Genomic DNA, 18377 nt, shown 5'->3' with positions numbered 1-18377 from the left:
GAGAGAGAGAGAGAGAGAGAGAGAGAGAGAGAGAGAGAGAGAGAGGTGGTGACAATTAGGAGGTTTGATGGTTGAAAATAGAAACTGTTGTAAAATGTGTCCTACCTTAAAACATGTCCATCACATTACGCCATTATGACCTTTTCGAGAAGCAATATCCCCCTAAGAGCTCGTCAGCTTTTCAGCTATTGGCCCTATAAATTGGTACAAAAGCACAATTTAAAGACAACTACAAGTGCCGATTGACTATCAACAACGAACTGACGACTAACATGATCATCATTAATATAGTAATGAGCTACAAAAAGAGACGTCCCAGTAAAAAAAGAAGACATTCAAAGGAGAGAAATGCCATAACTCAAGAGAATGTTGGTCCAATCCCCATGAAGTTTCAGCTTATACTAAATAAATGCACTTTTGGACACATATGTGGAAATATATAGGAAAAAAACCAACCCAGAGGGAATGCCAAGAAAAAAGTGCAAAACAGTATTTCCTAATCTTGTTATTCCATTTTCACCAAAATGTGATACACATGAACTGCGGTCTCTCGTTTGTTTTAATTGAAAATATGACGGATCTATCATTGGATATTTAATTAGTTTTTTTTTTTTTTTTTTGTTCTGTGACCCAGCGACGCCAAAAAAACTGGAATCCCTGAGATGAGAAAATGTCCTAGAAATAAGGAAAGCTGAAAATGCACAATAAACCACTACAAAAGACGAACAGTGTGACCGCCATTACCAAAGGAACGTCACGACGTGCCCAGCTAAACGGAAACATGGTGTGGAAACATGTCGGTTAAATATTTGGTGCTCGAGCCAAATGAAGTTCTTACATCAGCAAATGAAATTAAAAACCAAAACCTGAGCTTCTCAGAGAGCCGGGCAGAATGTAATGTCCTACATTATGCTCAAAACTAGCACATGATTTGCAGTTGGGATGGTTTTGGGAGGTGGCTCAGTGGTTAGTGCGGTCGCCTCACAGCAAGAAGGTCCTGGGTTCGAACCCCGGGGTAGTCCAACCTTTGGGGTCATCCCGGGTCGTCCTCTGTGTGGAGTTTGCATGTTTTCCCCGTGTCTGTGGTGGGTTTCCTCCTGGGGCTCCAGTTTCCCCCCGCAGTCCAAAGCCATGCAGGTCAGGTGAACCGGCCGTACTGAATGGTCCCTAGGTGTGAAGGTTTTGGCTCTGTGATGGCCTGGCGGTCTGTCCAGGGTGTCTCCCGGCCTGCCGCCCAATGTATGCTGGGATAGGCTCCAGCATCCCCGCGACCAAATTCGGATAAGCGGGTTGGATAATGGATGGCTGGATGGTTTTGGGAGAGAGAGAGAGAAGAGTTAAGTTTGTCTTGCAGCTTTCTTGTCGCCTCCTGACTGCACTCAACCTCATCACACCGCTAACGACAAGGTTGTTTTACATGAGGAGACAGCCAACGTCTGTGGAACTATTAATGAACCCAATCATTTTTATTTTATTTTTTTGGATGAGTTTTCCTCTCGGAGATGCAGAAGTCTGCGCGTGTAAACAGGGTCATCCGAGTGTTTGAGATGAGTCATGCGGAGATGTCGAGCTCTTCGGGGGTGGCTGGATGTGGGTGGCTGGCCAGCTGCTTAGCCAGCACAAAGGAGGCACAGACAGAACGTGAGAGGACACAAAAAGAAAAGAAAAGCTGCGATGAGGAGGCTCGGCTGTCGTCTTCGTCAGCCGCAGTCTCCAGTGAGGCGTGAGCGAGATTCCACATAAGCGCATCTCTGCATCTCTGTAAACTAGTGCCGTGACCCCTCATCCAAGGCAGCCTGCAGCGGCGAGGCCAAGCAATGGGGCTAGCGGAGGACATTTGGAAATGGAGAAATACAGTGAAAACAAACTTTTCAACAAAGGGCTCGGGGTATAAGTCTATTTTTGTGTTTGTACGTATCACGTAAGTGTACACTGTGTAAGTGTGCACTGTGTAAGTATACTGAGAGCCACGGAACCGGGGTCAAATTCCATGTTTGTGCAAACCTACGTGGCCAGTAAACACGATGCTGATTCTGATTTTGATTCTGATCATAGGCTGCTGGATATAGTCCCAGTCCTTTCAGCTGTACTGAACAAATGAAAGAATGTGTAACTCCAAAGAGAAAACTACAAACCACTTTACAATAATGCATACTGTATATAAGGGTTTATAAGTGGTTACTGATTACTTTACTCATATTTAATAACTCATTAATTAATGTGTTGTAAATCAGTAACAAAATTGTTATTACAGTTAATGAACAAACTTTTTCACGGGCGTCCGGGTGGCGTGCCGGTCTATTCTGTTGCCTACCAACACGGGGATCGCTGGTTCGAATCCCCGTGGTACCTCCGGCTTGGTCGGGCGTCCCTACAGACACAGTCGGCCGTGTCTGCGGGTGGGAAGCTGGATGTGGGTATGTGTCCTGGTCGCTGCAATAGCGCCTCCTCTGGTCGGTCGGGGTACCTGTTCGGTGGGCGGGGACTGGGGGAATAGCGTGACCCTCCCACACGTTACGTCCCCCTGGTGAAACTCCTCACTGTCAGGTGAAAAGAAGCGGCTGGCGACTCCGTATGTATCGGAGGAGGCAAGTTACCGGGGGAGGCATGTGGTAGTCTGCAGCCCTCCCCGGATCGCCAGAGAGGGTGATCCCGGTCGCCCGTGGTGCGGGAGATCCGGGTTCGCGTCCTGGCTGCGACGGTTCCCGGGCTGCCCCCCCCGAATTCATTGGTGTCAGAAGTGGGATGGTGAGACCGTGAGGCCATCGGAAGCGCGTGCGCCCAGAGGCGTGAGGGAGCTGATATGCTGAAGCGCGGTGACGCGCTTCCCGAAGGAGGGGGGTAGTTTAAGGTGCACGGATAAATAGACTCGCTAGTCCTTGGCTAACGTGTCGGACCCCTTAGTCGACTGGTTAACGTTGTTGCCCGTGGTGCGAGAGATCCGGATTCGCGTCGCGGCGGTTTCCGGCTTCCCCCTCAATTCTTACATGGGTAGTTAACTGGTTAACGCCAGCGGCCGGGACGGCTTGGAAGAGTCGGGGTAATTAGACGGGTACAACTGGGGAGAAACAGGGGGGGGATGCAGTATCTTGACTACATAAAACAAGCGCACACACACAGGATTTGTTTACTTACATATTGATGAAAACTTCGGGAGCACTACACAGCACAGCCATCTTGGCAGGCATTCATTAAACAACAGAACTACATCCGGGGGAGGTCCTAGGTAGTAATAGGCAAACCAATTTACTGCTACTGCCACCTAGTGGACATACAGGTAAGTGGCTCTGGTTTATTACACAAGTTACTACGGGGTGGGGGCAGTTTTCACACAGTGGGGACAGAAGCTCCAGCCCCAGTGTTTTAGTTTAGGATTAAGATTAGTGCCAAAGTTCGGAAGCGGTTCGGCTGTGTTCGTCTATTCACGTGGTTTCTCGGGGAATAAGTCAGAAATCGGGGCGAGTATGTCTCAGAAACCTTTAAAGTCTTGTAACATCTTATTACTTCTTAGTAAGGCAATAATAAACGAGTTATTGGACATAATAAAGTAATTAGTTTCGCACAGTGGGGACAGAAGCTCCAGCCCCAGTGTTTTAGTTTAGGATTAAGATTAGTGCTAAAGTTCGGAAGCGGTTCGGCTGTGTTCGTCTATTCACGTGGTTTCTCGGGGAATAAGTCAGAAATCAGGGCGAGTATGTCTCAGAAACCTTTAAAGTCTTGTAACATCTTATTACTTCTTAGTAAGGCAATAATAAACGAGTTATTGGACATAATAAAGTAATTAGTACTGTAACGTGCATGGATAACCAGACACGTTGGCCGCTGGCTGACGGGTCTGACCCTTTAGTCGAGCCGTTAGCGATGTCTCCCGCGGTGCGGGCGATACGAGTTCGCGTCCCGCCCGCGGCAGTTCCTGTGGTTGCCTCCTGCATTCGCTACAGTACGTAGTATTGTTGACAAAACAGGGCATACAAGTCGTAGCTGCAAAACAAGAGACCTGACATTGGTGTGGCCTTCCAGTGATGAATTCGTTTGACAAAAGAACACGTCCTGTTCCAGACATGGCTCTGGAACACTGGTGCTCAAAGTGAACAGAGCGAACGTCGAAGCCACTGACCGATCAGACGCCATGGCGGACCGGACCCTTTATATTTACGTGCCATGCAGCCTGGAGAGCTGGAGAAAAAACACCAGACATGGTGTATTCAAGAGGCGACCGAGCCCCTGTGGATGGTCGGAGTGAAGCAGGTCCTAATTGTCATCCTCTGAAAGAAAACGGAAACCGGCGAAACCTCTTCCCCCCACGTGACATCGGCAGAAAAGCAAATTAGCCCAATTTTATGGCTGGCCTTTGTCAACGCGTGTCTTTAGCCGCCCATGTCGTCTGCAAATGGGTCCTGAGTAGGACTCTTGAGTGTCCGCTAACGTGTCAAAATGCCCCCCACGCTCACGCTGTTATCACAGCGGCGAGCGCGGGAGTCATCCGGCTGTTGGTGGGCAACGTCCAAGAGAGCAGCCGCGAGCGGCCCCCCATCACACACTCATCTGCCTCTGTCACACTCCCCATTTACAGCAGGCCCTCCAGCCATGTCGTTCAGATGTGGGAAAATGGCACCGAGAGAGAGAGAGAGAGAGAGAGAGAGAGAGCGAGAGAGCAGGTGAAGAGAGAATCTGAGGCAAGCAAGCAAAATCACCAAATTATCTTGAAAACTGGCCCTGGTGGCTCCCCCGACAGTATGAGCCCCAAACCCCCACACTTCAAACAGCTTCATTTGCAAGATTATAACATGGGCCGTGACATATTGATTATTGACTAGACGTATAAACAAACAATGGGACGCGTTTGACAACCTCAAAGCACATTTAACCTTTAACAGCTAATCAGATCCTGTGCTTAGAAGTCTCTCCAGACTGTAGATGAGAGCGGTGGCTTTTCCCCACCTTGCCTTGGGCTGATATGAGACTGACATTTAACAAGTCTAATTAGATTCAGCTTAACGTAGGGCTGCCACTTTAAAAGAAACTTTATTTCAAGCCAATTATGAAAAATCACAGAGAAGTTGGGTGTTTTGGATCAGTCCATACAGGAGAAAGTGTTAAGTAAAATGCCACCGGGCAAGTTAGTTGGCGTATTGCGTTGAAAAAAAGGGCTAAAAGCATCCTTTAGCCACAAGGCTGAAAGAGAAAAACGTGACTCCCAAATACTTTGGCGCAATTAGCAATTATGGAAAAAATGAATAAAAACAACACAAAATTAGAGGCGTGCAATGCAGATTTTTTTTTGTTGGGTGAAGCACTATGTGGCATTGTTTTAGAAAAGTGCTATATAATTATTATTGTTATTATTATTGTTGTTATTATTATTATTGTCTTCAGCAGGTGGTCGTATCTTTCCTTCTCCGGTGTTCAGATTTGGCGACAAACCCTTTCTAGTACCTACCGGGAAAAGGGAAATACACACACAAACGCACAGAACCCCCCCCCCCCCCCAGTGTTTTTCCCGCCATTATAAGACTTTTGCGCAGTGTCCAAATTGATTGAAGAGGAAATCCATCCATTGTCTGACAGGAAATAAGGGGGGGGGGTTGTTAATGTGCAGTGCTCAAAGGAATCTACCTAGTAACAACGTTTTGCCTGTCAGTCTGTGGATGTGCAGCCTCCTGGGAGGACCGTCGCATGAAAGCGACCGAGTCTGACTTGACATGACAGAGATCAGGCTATCATCATTTCAAAGCCTTTATTAAAAATCTTCAAATGTGTTCAGCCGTCGCAGGTTTCATGATATAAAATGGCGGAAGGCGAATGGCTGCCCTGCAGATCGACTTTCATTCATAACAATGGTAAGAAAACACAGCTCAGGGGCGTCTGGGTGGCGTGGCGGTCTGTTCCGTTGCCTACCAACATTGGAATCGCCGGTTCAAATCCCCGCGTTACCCCCGGCTTTGTCGGGCGTCCCTACAGACACAACTGACCGTATCTGCGGGTGGGAAGCCGGGTGTGGGTATGTGTCCTGGTCGCTTCACTAGTGCCTCCTTGGTCGGTCGGTCGGTCGGTCGGTCGGTCGGGGCGCCTGTTTGGGGGAGAGTGGAGGGAATGGAGTGATCCTTCCACGTGCTACATCCTCCTGGCGAAACTCCTCACTGTCAGGTGAAAAGAAGCGGCTGGCGACTCCACGTGTATTGGAGGAGGCATGTGGTAGTCTGCAGCCCTCCCTGACCCCGCAGATGGGGTGGAGCAGCGACCGGGACGGCTCGTAAAATAGGGTAATTGGCCGGATACAATTGGGAGAAAAGGGGAAAAAGAAGAGAAAACATAGCTCAGCCATGGGAGATGTTTTATTGTAGCTACCGAGATAACTTCCAGCTGTGACGGATTAATCCTACTCTTCAAATTGTATTTTTATAGCGGAGTTTTAATATTGGAGACTATGGCACTCCGGCGTAGCGGCGAGGTGAATAAGGCGACTTGTTTTTGGTTCGTTCCTCCAGCTCCCCTGTGCTGAGATCAGCAGTGAATGATTTGCTGGCTTGCCAAATACGATCGACTTCTTGTTTACTTTGGAGAATCATACCCAAATACATAATGTGTTGGTTTTGACACTATCAGTGCCCGATCTGACTCAACCGTAGATATGAGTCGCGCATGCGCACGGTTGACTCAGATCTGGCAGCAACGGAAAGCAGCGTTGGTCAAGCGAGCTAGACGGTGAATGGAGAGAGGGAGCGGCGGTAGCGAGCCGAGAATAAACGTTTGCCAAAGGTTTTTAATCATCACAACCTCGAGAGGTTCTTCACTATACAGTCATAACGGTGCACAAGAAATTTTAGGCCGATAGGTCAAGTAGTTTGCGAGATTAGCCACGGGCACGCATGCACGCACGCGCGCGCACACACACAGCAAGAGAGAGAGAGAGAGAGAGAGAGGAGATAAGAAACACTAAAACACTTAACCCACTTGTCAGGTGACATCACACCAAAAAACACCCTGATGTCATTGTGACCACACCAATTATCAGAGTCGTGCAGCACCTCCGGAAAAATTATAGACATAATTGCGGTGCTAAAATAGGAAGATGGCTGAATCAATAGGAAAACCTTGGATGGACTCTAGTGTGTGTGTACGTGTGTGCGTGTGTGTGTGTGTGAAAGCAAGCTCATGCCTCATCATATATAACTTGATCTAAGGAAGAAGAAGGTAGAGGAGAGTAGATGGGGTAGTGGAGGTACGTGTGTGTGTGTGTGTGTGTGTGTGTGTGTGTGTGTGTGTGTGTGTGTGTGTGTGTGTGTGTGTTTAGTGGGAGGCGGTGTGTCCCTAAGGGATGCCGCCATTTCATAGCGCCAGCGCCTTGCAGCACCTCCTGGGCTAGAACTAATTGGTGCGAGATTAACTTTCCAGTTGGATATAATGACCCCGAGCGCTCCTTGGATCAGTGACATTGGAGGAGCCAGTTTCCTCGCCGCACTGTGGGAGCGGCCTTTTTTTATGTTATTTCTTCTTTTGGGTCCAGGACTGTCTGTCTACCACCTCAGCCCGATGGGAACCCATATACGTAGAGAGCCCGCGAAAACACTGCCAGTCTGTTTATGAGAATGTAAGAGTGTGTGAGCGTGGCACGGCACGGCACGGCACGCCTGCAGATGTCACATGGCGGTTAAATCTATATTAGCTAGTCTGGCAGGAGTCAGGGGATGCTCATCAAGCCCTTACAATAATGAGGACCATACTGTACATTACTAGCAATGCTTTCTCATATCATTTAGGGCCAGTTACAGAGGAGCTGTTGTTGATACATGTTTATGGTGTCTTTTGGGAGATGAGCAAACGGCGCCTCCCAGAAGGATGGAAGTGAGGACAAATCGGCGCTCCATCACGACAGCAAACGCTATCCGTGGTTGTACCTTTGCGGAATCCTGCTGGTCATTGTTTAAAGGCAACGACATGCAGGCTTCACCCAGCTGCTTGTCCCCCCCTCCCCCCACAACCCGAGCGCGACATCCGTCAATGTCGATGTCGAACCGGGGGTCGCCGTCTGACAGGCTTGCCGTAGTAATGTTGAGCCATCGATCCGGCCCTCTATTTGATTATGGGATGAGAGTTTGCTTTGGCAGGAAGAGGAATCACACCGACAACTCATCCGTCGGCTTTGCTGTGCTCAAGGTTGACGTCGATTTCCCCGACGTGCGGCGCAAAGCTTTTCACTTTGACGGGAAACGGAAAGCAGACGCAGACCCAGCTAAACCAAACCGTAATACAATCAAAGGCTCCAATTAACAACATATACTTTAACTTTAGGTAGTATATAGAAACAAACAATTCTGTACTCCTTTTTTTATTTTCCCGCCTTTTTCTCCCCAGTTGTACTTGGCCAATTACCCCACTCTTCAGAGCCGTCCCGGTCGCTGCTCCACCCCCTCTGCCGACCCGGGGAGGGCTGCAGACTACCACATGCCTCCTGCCACACATGTGGAGTCGCCAGCCGTTTCTTTTCACCTGACAGGGAGGAGTTTCGCCAGGGAGACGTAGCGCGTGGGAGGCTCACGCTATTTCCCCCTAGTTCCCCATCGTCCCCGAACAGGCGCCCCGACCGACCAGAGGAGGCGCTAGTGCAGCGACCAGGACACATACCCACATCCGGCTTCCCACCCGCAGACACGGCCAATTGTGTCTGTAGGGACGCCCGACAAAGCCGGAGGTAACACGTGGATTCGAACCGGCGATCCCCGTGTTTGTAGGCAACGGAATGGACCGCCATGCCACCCGGACGCCCTGCCAGATTCTCTTTTACCCGCTTTGTGCTCAGTAGTGTGAGCCATGATGGAATAAATCTTTCTATCTTTGCGGCAAAAGTATCGTGTTTGAAAACTTGCATATGTTTGCGGCACTTCACTGGCCAAAACGCGTTCGGAGTTGTTGCAAATAGACGTTCCGAACAACCTCAGATAGAGTCCACCGTACCGAGGCTCATCCCTCACTTTCTGTAGAAGCCTCTTCAGATGCTCTCGCTAGGTCTGTCAGCTTTGCATTGGCATGCTCTCTCTCTCTCCCCCCCTCTCTCCCTCTCTCACACACACACACACACACACACACTCGCAAACAAAGAAATATACATAAATTCTGCCTCTTTTCTGCCATTCTCATCCCCCCCCCTCCACTATCTCCTCTCCACTTCTGACTTTCCCCAGAGGAGGACAATTGTCAGCTATACCCAGGATGCTTCTATGCATAACAGGGCCTTTGACAGGATGCATACTGCCGGTGAAAGTATCATTCATCCGGGGAGAGGAGCTCTCTCTTCCTCTCTGCGGTCTGAATCCCAGCCCGTCGTCCCAGCCGTCACAGCGGCCCTGACAAGGTGCAGCTAGCACAACTCATTTCACCTGTCAACGGCGGGCATATTGACACACGGAGGACAGACGCCGCTTTCACGGCTGAGCGGCGCACAGCGGTGGAAAACCCTTTTCGCGAGGTAACCATACTCTTTGTAGGTCATATCCCCTTTTTTCTTTCTTGAAAATGGGCCGTGTTTCATTTCGTCTTGTCGGCTCACAGCTATGGCCTGTATCTCAATTCCAACATTATGTCCTCCCAGTGTCAGCGAAAGCATCATGTTTGTGGGGCCGCACAGAGATTCCCACAATGCAGTCGATGCAGTGTAAAGAGTGATAGATGGGCCGCCTTGCAGTAATACACTCCAGTACGGCGCAGAAGTGGATAGACACCCTTACTTGGAAGCGAAGGGGAAAAGATGCGGGGCACACCTTGCCTCCTGCTCCATGCTATAACGTTATTTCTACCTTTATGGGCTATTCTGATATATATATATATTGTAGCAAATTCGGGGGGCAGCCCGGGAACCGCCACAGCCGGGATACGAACCCACATTTCCTGCACCGCAAGCGACAACGTTAACCAGTTGACTAAAGGGTCCGACCCGTTAGTCAAGGACCAACGTGTCTACTTATCCATGCACGTTACACTACATATATATTTATCATTGATGCTGTACTGCATATGTGCTGTACTTGTTTAGACAGATTGATAAATAAATAGGCATTCTGCGACAACAAACTGAAGCCTCTCGTGACTGGAAGCCAGATAATTGTGTATAGTTTATGGTGGATGACATAAAAAATGGAATTTATTTTTTTGTCTTTTTCGGCCCGAGGTAGAAAAACAGCTTATCAGCACCGCAGCGCAGCGCATGCAATACAATTGCTACATCTCTAACTGTACTCATTTCTGACCTACTTTCAATTTTGGATCCCCTTTCGGATTCATAAAAGGTTAATTAAATGCCATTGCCCAGATGTCAGCCGAAGCCATATGTTTTTGTTTTTTTCATATCTAATAACTTCAGTGCTTGGATTTGATGCCCTCCCAAAAACAGATTGTTGAAACAAAACAGACGGCAAAGCGTGCTGAAAGACTTTGTGTGAGTTGTTTCTGCATCTATTTTGAATGCACCTGTTTTGGAGCAGATTGCTGGCGCGACTGTGTCTGAAGTCTCATATTTTGCAGCGGTAATTTCCATCATAGGTTCAAATGAACGCTGCTGAAAAAGTGAAAAACGAGCCATTTGCTACGCCTTCAGTTAAGAATTTCACATTGCACGCATCACGATTACCCCCGTCTTCAGTAACAAGCACCATATTCACCTCCAGAGAGAGAGGCAAAGAATGAAGTGCACTTGATTGACCTGACGACTGGGGTGACGCGGATTGCATGACACGGAGGAATCCACATATTCCCCTGAAAATGGTCAACAACGGAACCGTATCTTTCACAGAAGCATAGGAAGGCGGGGGGAAAAAGCAGAAGAAGCGCCAAATGGATACCGGGTTCACGTTCCCGGTCCACTTCCTGACTCCTCCGGAAATTGATTTAGCTTAGATCTCGGTCAACACCATGGATGTGTTATAGTAGAACTGGATACCGGATCTAAAAATGGCGCCTGTTCATTCCTATGAGAATTGCTCGCCTGGCGCATATGCCGAAAAAGAGTTTACTTCCGGGTACATGGGGCCCACTGACTATGCGCAGTAGTGTTACTCCCATCATGCCTGTAGGCTGTGAGAACGGCTCGTACACAGCCGTGCTGTCGTGCAGAAAAAAAAAAGATTTTTCTGGGCTTTGAATTTTTTAAAAAAAGGATTAAAACCCCATGGCTTGAAAATATACAATACAAAGAGTAATAATTGACCACGATTATAGCTGCAGGTGTCCTGTCAACAGTTTTACAACGGTGGTCTATGGGGAAAATGCTTTGTTGGGCCACAGCGGATTTTTCACTGCACCACCAGTGACTACTGGAAAAAAATTGGCTGCAAGGCTGAGCGGCGGCGCCGTATCCATCCATCCATTCATCCATCCATTATCTGAAGCGCTTATCCTGCTCTCAGGGTCACGGGGATGCTGGAGCCTATTCCAGCAGTCATTGGGCGGTAGGCGGCGAGACACCCTGGACAGGCCGCCAGGCCATCACAGCCCCCCCCCCCCCCCCACACACACACACACATCCAGGGACAATTTAGTACAGCCAATTCACCTGACTTGTTCGTCCGTCGCAGCGACGAGGACCATGTAATCCTGTAGGGGCAGAATTCTGTGGGTGCGAAGATGGCTGGTTAGTCCAATCTGCACCCTGAATGTTCTTTGGCAATGTGGGCATGGGATAGTGGGAGTAGCTGGGAGCTGCTGGCACGGTCTTTCCTGGCCTGCCTGCGGCTCTCTGCTGCAGCAATCCTGGCAGCCTCATATGCGTTTGCATCATTTCGGACAGCTGCACGCCACTCTCCTCTGTTCAAAGCTTTCTCTTCCCACGTATCATAGTTGCTGTTTTAACTAAGGTTTTTGCTTTAAGCTGCTGAAGGTTGAAGAGAGAGCCATCAAAATGGTAATTGACAGCAATCCCAGCGTCCCCCTCTCTGAAGACATCTGACAGCATGGCTGAGAACATAAGACTGAACAGGGTTGGGGCAAGGACACAGCCTTGCTTTACTCCATTGGAGACAGGGAATGGCTTAGATGCAACCCCGTTGTCTTGGACTCTGGCTAGCATGCCATTGTGTAGTTGTCGTACGATGGTGATGAACTTTTTTGGGCATCTGTATTTTGCCATGATTCTCCAAAGGCCATCTCTGCAGACAGTATCAAAGGCCTTGGCCAGATCGACAGAAGTGGAGTACAGGTCAACATTTTGTTCCTGGCATTTTTCTTGAAGCTGGCGGGCAGCAAACACCATGTCTATGGTCCCGCATTCCTTCCGGAATCCACATTGACTCTCAGGTAGAAGTCCTCTCTCGAGGTGTGCGCTGAGGCGATTTGATAAAACTCTTGCAAGCAGCTTGCCTGCAATGGACAGCAGGGAGATTCAGCTGACTTACATGTCTTTGGACTGTGGGAGGAAACCGGGGCCCCCGGAGGCAACCCATGGAGACACGGGGAGAACATGCAAACTCCACACAGAGGACGACCCGGGACGACCCCCTAAGGTTGGACTACCCCGGGGCTCGAACCCAGGGCTTTCTTGCTGTATCTAGTTCTACTATAATACATCCATGGTCAGCACACTTTTCCTCTCCATTCCTCCCTTTAACGTGGGAAGGGGGGCTGCAGCTCCCCCTAGTGGTGGGTGCACCCCCCCCCCAGTAGTGGCAGGTAGTTGTGTAACATCTTAGACCCAGCAGTATGCCTAACTTTTCCTAACGTACAAATGCAAAAAAATTAAATAAAACATACCTTTATTTTAAACAGTGGGCTAGGGGCTGCGTGGGATGTTTTAATAATAAAGCGAGTAAACACTCCATTACAAATCTGCTACACACGCACCTTACAAACAAAACAATGACGTCCTACTGTAACGACCAGGGGGGCGGTCGCTCTGACTGTCGGCGGTTGTGCGCTGAGGGGGAGCGCAATGGCTGATGGGGCTATTAATGTTAGATTTAAAATCGTGTTTTAATGATGTGGTGTTCATGTTGTGGGTATTCTTGCGCTGTTGTTTTGGGGGTTCTACTCAAGACTACGTAGGAGACCGTTTAGTGACTAACTGACAGTAGGATCGTGACCGGGACCGGGACTAATGTCACTACTTGCGACATTGGCGGGGGGGGGGGGGACGCCTTACGTTTTCAGTTCCGGTCCGTTCTGGCTGGCGTGAATAAAAGAGCACTTCCGGGGTCGTGCGGTGTATGGGGCATGGGAGTTGCGAGTCAGAAGAGATCTCTGCGTCTCGACTCGGTCTTCCACGCTGGCTCGCCACAGTACTTCCCGCGTGCTTGATTTCCCCTTACTTGGTTGGTGAGAAGGCAATCAGGGTTACTCACAAGACTCAAGCACCAAGGCTGCAGGCACTGACAGACACGTATTTTGCAACCCAGGCCCGTAATTAGAATGTTAAATACAATGACCTAATTGGCATGCCCCGAGGAGAAACGGGCTATAGGGTGTGACGCTAATGGCAGCTGAGCCAGACTGCAATGACGCCCCCCCCTCTCCCGCCCCCAAATCACCTTGGGGCAAATCCAGACTAATTACACATGGTTGTGTATATTGTATACCTGAGCTCTAAAACTCGGAAAAAGAGCAGAGGCAAAAAGGAGTGTGGGTGGTTGGCGTGTGTGTGTGTGTGTGTGTGTGTGTGTGTGTGTGTGTGTGTGTGTGTGTGTGTGTGTGTGTGTGTGTGTGTGTGTGTGTGTGTAGGGGGGGGGTCTATGGGTGTACTTTGTGTGTATTTTCAACAAACTATATCGGAAAACAAAAATACATGCCCATAGACAAGTAAATAATTCACAAGTTTACCAGGCTGGGGTTATTAGGCCTTGTGTTGATAATATCCTCCCAAACCACAATATGAGGGAGAGGGGGGGGACGAGTGAATGAGCGAACAAGAGAGAGAGAGAGAGAGAGAGAGAGAGAGAGAGAGAGAGAGAGAGAGAGAGAGAGAGAGAGAGAGAGAGAGAGAGAGAGAGAGAGAGAGAGAGAGAGAGAGAGAACGCCTGCATTTCTTTCCGTATGATTTTAGGACAACATGATTCATGGGCATGCTGTTTCGAAAAAGAAAAATAGGGAGCTGTCGATTGATTAGAAAAAATTAATTAATCGCACAATTTCGCTGTGATTAATCGCGACTGACCAATGTTTTTGTTCTTAAGACTGAAGCATGTAATTACTGATATGTAAATATAAAATCATAGAACTAAATACCTATTAAATATGTTTATTTCTGTTATTGTGTAACTGCATTGTTCGTGATAATATGTGGCGTGTCTGTTGTTGTCCATGTATGTGTTGTGCTGCAGAGTTTGTGTACCAAAACAAATTCCACCGGCCTTGGTCGTGTGGCTAGTAAAACAATCTAATCTAATCTAATCTAATCTAATCTAATCTTAACGTTGAATCAATGCAAAGGAAGTATATTTAAATTCAAATACTATTGTTTATTAGTATCTTTTTAACTTTGAACACAGACAATAAAACCATCAAGGCCATCCAGACTGACTGTCAGGTTGAAAGGCTTATTTCTTATATGCACTAACAGAAATAATAATTGCCAGCAGCCATACCAACACGCACCCTGTCTCTGCTGAATGACAGAAGCTAAGCAGGTATGGGCTTGGCTAGTACTTGGATGGGAGACCTCGTAAGAAAAGAGTTACTGGAAGTGGTGTTGGTGGGCTATTAGGGGGCAGTCTTCTCTCTGGTTCTAATAAAAAACAACAACAAAAAAACCCGCTGCAGTGGCGGGGAGACTGTGCTGTAGGAGATGCCGTCCTTTGGATGAGACGTTAAACTGAGGTCCTGACTCACTGTGGCCATTAAAGATCCCATGGCACTTATTAAAGAGAGTAGGGGGTCTGCTGGTGTCCTGGCAAAATTCCCAACCTGGCTCTCTCCATCTGGCCACCTAATCATCCCCCTGTGTAATTGGCTCAATGATTCCTCCCTCTCCACCTCAAGCTGATGTGTGGTGAGCATTCTGGTGCAAAATGGCTTCCGTGCATCACCCAGGTGGGTGCTACACGTCGGTGTTGGTTGAAGTGATTTTTCCCCCTTCACTATGAAGTGTTTCGGGTGTCTAGATAAAGTGCTATATAAATGTAATCCATTATTATTATTATCATAATAACAAAACCCAGGCCTATATGTTAAAGTGCCAGTTGAATTTCGAAACCATCAAGGCCATTACAATCAAATATCCGATTGGAAGGCAATAATTTCTTGTATGCGCTAATATAAAGGGAAATTAACACCAAAAAACGTGTTCCGTGTTCAAGTTACATTTGAATTTCGAGTGTCGTGAATTCAGGGCGTTCATTACAGAACCCCGTATGCGCTGCAGCGGCGCAGCAGAGTAGACTATCTAACATCCTTCATGAGGGGATGAGGGCTGGCAACAAATACAGCCTATTGCTGTGAGAAAGCCGAGCGCTGTAACAGTCCGGCCGGGAGCAGGGTTGAGGAAGAAGGCAGCTCTCCATGCAGAGCACAACCAAACCCCCGATATGTTTGTGAAAGAGACTCGTATAGCCGCTGCAGGAAGTAAACAAAACGCAGCTCCGTTCATTTTTGTAACATGCTAAATATTCCAAATTAATCGCAAAAAATTAACACGTTAAATTTGACAGCGCTAATCAATCAATCAATCAATCTATCTATCTATCTATCTATCTATCTATCTATCTATCTATCTATCTATCTATCTATCTATCTATCTATCTATCTATCTATCTATCTATCTATCTATCTATCTAGTTTAATTTATTATTTATTATATGTATGTATGTGTGGTGTCTCCTAAGCCCTGCTTTAACTAAATATCCCACCCCCAGAACCCCTAACCAGTCACTGCGTTGTGTTATTATTGTTATTATTATTATTATTAGCTTTTTAGTTGGTTGGGAGTTGGGGTGAAAACAGGCACAGGAGTCGTTTGATTGCGGTGGGAGAGCAGTCCACTGCCTCTATTTTGTCTCGCTTGTCACCTGAAACGCAACAGAATTGTCGCTTATAATTCAACGTCGTTGTCCATTAGCAGTCTTTAGCCTAGGTAGCGGTCATTTTTCAGGAATACTCCTGTTAAGTCATTAATAATTTACAATAAAATAAACGTACATTCAAAGTCACCACACTGGCACAAGATTGGTAATAAACTAGGTAAAAAAAAACCCATCTTTTTAAAAGTAACCACAGTACACAATAAACTTCTCATTCATATTTGCCCAACGTACTACCTGGATGGCTAATCTAATAAATTATTTTAGCGACATTCATGAGCGAGTGAATTTCACTTCCTACTTTGCAGAAACACAGAATTGTGGGAAAATGGCAGACCGTGAGGAACTGGTGCAGAGAGCAAAGCTCGCCAAACGTGCGGAGCGATGCGATGACATGGCGGCTTTCATGATGTCGGTGGCTGAGCTGAACGAGGCACTGTCCAAACACGAGAGGAACCTGCTGTCAGTGGCCTACAGGCATGTGTGACGTCTTGAGTTGATGCAGTTGGGGGACAGTAGGGGGAGCTAGAGGGCAAGATAGGATGTAAGTGACTGTAAGAGGGGAGAAGAAGTGTGACGTGGGTTGTTGAAGAAATGAAGCGTATGCTAACAGACGTGTGTCTTCGAGTGGCCCCTTAGCAACACGACAGCATGTAGTGGGAGAGAGGCGCTTCCTCTCCAGGATTTAGCCGAAAACATCGGCCGACGGCAACGAGAAGAAGATCGGCATGGTGCGGGCCTATCGGAAGAGATCGAGAAGGAGCTGGAGGCCGTTTGCCAAGATGTCCTCAACCTCCTCGACAACGTCCTGATCAAGAACTGCAACGAGACGCAGCCCGAGAGCAAGGTGTTCCACCTTCAGACGAGGGGCGACTACTATTGTTACCTGGCCGACGTGGCCACGGGGGAGAAAGGGGCCACCGTTATGGAGGCCTCAGAAAAGTCATACAGCGAGGCCCACGACATCAGCAAGGAGCACATGCATGCAGCCCACCCACCCCATCCGCCTGGGCCTGGCTCTGAGCTACTCCGTCTCCTACTTTGACATGAAGAATGCCCCCGAGCAAGCCTGCCACCTGGCCAAGACCCCTCGACGAGGAGTCCTATCTCACCATGAGCCTGATACGAAACAACCTGACATGGTAGACGAGAGTCCAGCAGGACGACAAGGAGGCAGAGGGCCACAATTAAGAGTCCCGAAATTTAGTTATGTAACGACGCCAAAAATTAAAATAATAATGAAAGTTTACTATTAAGTTATTAGACATTTAAAAGGGTGTCGATGGAACATTGGCAGCTACTTTTCACCGATGACAGTAACGCGGCTGCTATAAAGTTTATTTGTATGTTCGGTTGTGTTAATAAACACCATAACCCAAAGAACCCCACCCAAAAAACAAAACAACAGAATTGTGACCTAAAATGGCCACAACAGCTGAACCGGAACCGAAACAGAAAAAAAAGAAAGAAAGAAAGAAAGGAAAATGCGCCCTCTGGTGGCTACTCCAATTAGTTCTCCTCCTTACACCAGCAGAAACAGCGAAAAAGATGAACACGCCCTCTGGTGGCTGCTCTAATTAATTTACCTCCTTACACAAATGTGTGTGTGTGTGTGTTTCTGATTGTACAAGCCAGACACATTTTGCTCTCTATCTTTGTAGAGGTCATTGCCATGTTGAGGAGTAAAGCCCACGTACTACAGCTGTTGTGTTAGGTACTTGTGTAGCTGTTGGTTGGCCTAGGTGGGTCTGGGCCCACCCACTTGACACTTAGGCCCACCTAATAATAAGGCTTCCTTTTTTGCTGGATCATCCAGCGAATAGCAGTCAATAACTACTGTTTCAATTATCTGATTATGCGACCAATAGAAATAAAACAATTCTTGTTCCTTGCTTCTTGTTTACAATATGGCGATGAGAGATGAGCGTTTTCGAGTGGCAGTGCATTTCGCAAGATTGTGAGCAGCCCCTCTTCTTTTACTCATTGTACAGCCCACACATTGCACAGAGGCACAGAGGCATACTTTCCGCTAGCTAGCTGCTTGTAATGTAGGTTAAGATAAAAATCATGGCTAAACAAAGTCATTTGCTCAAGTTTGTCACAAAAAGACGTGGGAAGCAGGAGGAAGAGAATTCAGCTCAAGTTCAGCCATCATTCTCAACTCACCACCCACGCCAAAGCCCAGTCATCTCCTGCTGTAATCATCAAAAGTAAAATAATTTACAATTTCGAATTTCGGGCTGTAGTGGCTAGTATTGGATACAGTTTTTGTTGGCTGTACAATTAGATTTTGTGCAGATGTTGCTGTGTGTGTGTGTGTTTGTGTGCAGTGTTGTGCAAGTTTATACTTCACAAAAGCTAGCTCAAAGTTCAATTCACACA

The 18377-nt window shown here is 47.7% G+C and overlaps 1 pseudogene; it reads left to right on the top strand.

Annotated features, from left to right (window-relative positions):
- Positions 1 to 16323: 16323 nt before the first annotated feature.
- On the top strand, positions 16324 to 17186 carry LOC130130428 (14-3-3 protein gamma-2-like; annotated as a pseudogene).
- The last annotated feature ends 1191 nt before the right edge of the window (positions 17187 to 18377 follow it).

The sequence above is a fragment of the Lampris incognitus genome, chromosome 20 (assembly GCF_029633865.1).
Source record: "Lampris incognitus isolate fLamInc1 chromosome 20, fLamInc1.hap2, whole genome shotgun sequence".
NCBI lineage: Eukaryota > Metazoa > Chordata > Actinopteri > Lampriformes > Lampridae > Lampris > Lampris incognitus.
The sequence above is the reverse complement of the archived record's forward strand: the minus strand, read 5'-3'. Positions and strand labels throughout refer to the sequence as shown.